Source organism: Octopus bimaculoides, chromosome 1 (assembly GCF_001194135.2).
Source record: "Octopus bimaculoides isolate UCB-OBI-ISO-001 chromosome 1, ASM119413v2, whole genome shotgun sequence".
Lineage (NCBI taxonomy): Eukaryota > Metazoa > Mollusca > Cephalopoda > Octopoda > Octopodidae > Octopus > Octopus bimaculoides.
Window position 1 is genome coordinate 113,532,359 of NC_068981.1, and position 2,430 is coordinate 113,534,788.

Sequence of the window (2,430 nt, forward strand, 5' to 3'; positions counted from 1 at the left end):
GGAATTCGCCATTTCTGCCCTACCTTTCAGAGACAGCTTCCTCTCAGCTTATTTCTGGGTAAGACTGACCACTCTGTTCGTCACCACGTCCCAGTTTTTATCCCCCTAGAGGACGAAACCCAACCAAACCTCGAGCAGTTTAACTAGTCCGTCAGTTGAGCGTCTGACAACGCCTCCGACGGTATCAACTCGCCTCTCCAGGTTTCCAGCCGCCTGCCTACCGACTTCGTCAGCGTTGATGTTGGCCACTGTAACCGATTCGCATTTCTTTAGAATGGTGTCGACCATCTCCACTTCGCGAACGCCGACACGGACCTCCCATATCCCAGTTCGAAAGGGATGTCCCACAACTGTTCCAGCTTCTGCAACAGTAACTCGAGAGCCAATGCGTACAGAAGAGGCGACGGCGGGTAGCCCTGACGGAACGAGCGAGCAATGCGAAACGGTTCCGAGAGGTGACCATTTACTTTGACTACCGAGCAGGTGCTGCTACTAGGTTCCGAGCGGAACCTAGTAGCATGCACCCATTCCAGTCCTTCATAGACCTGACTGTGATTTTGTTGTCTCGTCCTGCCTCCTCTGCTCGGACGGTATGGATTCTTTTGTGTTTGAGCTCGCAAGCTTTGGATCTGACAAAGTAGCCGTCATATTTCGCCTCGAAGAACTGCGCAAGATCCATTTTTGCCCGTAGCACATCTGTTACGATGCCTTTATTAATCGCCTCTTCTAATTTGCTCACTAGTTCTCTCTGATTTGTTTCTTTCTATTCCTAGCTCTATGCTAAACGCAATCAATTCTGCTCTAATTGCCCCTCGGGATGGCTCACCACCGGTTGTTGGCGATTGCTTCGTCAGCTGTCAATTAACCCGTTCGCTAATCCGGTCCTTGTAATGTTTGCATGCCGGCGAAACTGTGTTCAACATCCAGTAACCGGGTTTCTGTTTACGGATCCTATCTAAATCGACTGAGCAGATCACAAATTGTGGTCTGTCTAGCCGACCAGTTTGAACTGCGGACATCCTACGCAATCCCTATTCATTGACATAAAATGACTCTGCCTAGATACGATCTGGGAACCCGCTCTGTGTCCACATTGACACATCAAAGAAATCCAGCTGGTACCTGTCAGAGTTTTGGAAACTTTCGTTTCGTGGCTTTTGAACCCTTCTCCTTTGTGCTAGCCTCACACAAACGTTTTGTGTATCTAAAGTCAATTCCATTTCTTCACTTGTACTAAAGAATGGGACATTCTCAGGAAAATTTCTCGGCACCTGGAGAAATGAGGCTGACTCGCTCCATTTATGGCATAGACACCCATCAGTTTGAAGGCATCACCTTCTCAGCTATTCAAATCCGAGACCACCATCTTACCAACTGGTGTAACAATTTCAGATTACTCCCATAATATAATCTCCCGATTATTTGAAAACGGATTTCATTCTACTATTTATGATTTCAAATTATTATCCTCAAATTCATCCTCGAATGTTCGTTGCTCAGGTGACAAACAAAAGAATTATTAATATTATTGTTGTAAATTAAACGCAATGTGTGGTCCCGTCAGTCACGCTGGTGAAAGCAGAGTAAGACAACAAACGGAGTGGAGTGAGTGAGAGTAAGAGATGATGGATGTGTGCAAGCGAACCACTTTCAAAGGTCTTGTTCTGAAGACGCTGGTATTATAATTAAAATAAAACTGCAATTTTTTATCGCAAAATTGTATTTAGTTTATCAGTTTTGCATGCACAAATATAAGTAAATATATGAAAAACTATATAACAAACAATTTTGTTCACAAAATATCGTTCACATAACACACACACACACATACACACACACACACACACAAACATACACACACAAACACACACTCACATAGATGCTATGTGGCTATGTGAACGATAATGTATTTTGCAGTAAATATATTTTGAAAAATAGTTTATACCTCAGTGCTTTTAGCACAAAAGGTGAAATCAATTAAATAAGAGATATCAGTACTTTACTTTGTGGCTTTTGCAAAGGTATGAAGCTATTTTTCTTATATTTGCTGCATTTACCGTGCGTTTTTATTTATAGTGAGAAATTTGTGACTTTGGGGGTGTTGTCTCCTATTTCTAGCAAAGCTGGTACTTTGGTACTATAAGTTTATATACATATTTTGCCTAGTTTGGTTAAAGCTTGCTGGTTGCTTTATTATTATTATTATTATTATTATTATTATTATTATTATTATTATTATTATTATTATTATTATTATTATTATTATTATTATTAATATAGAAAGGATTGAGGTAACTCCTCCTGAAGGTATAGAGTCAAAATTAAAAGAAGAGTGCCATTTGTTATCTAGTGAACGATATTTCGACATCTCGTGTGTCTTCAACTGGTTCAAAAAATAAATTTGTCAATCTACTTCATTTTGGTTAATAT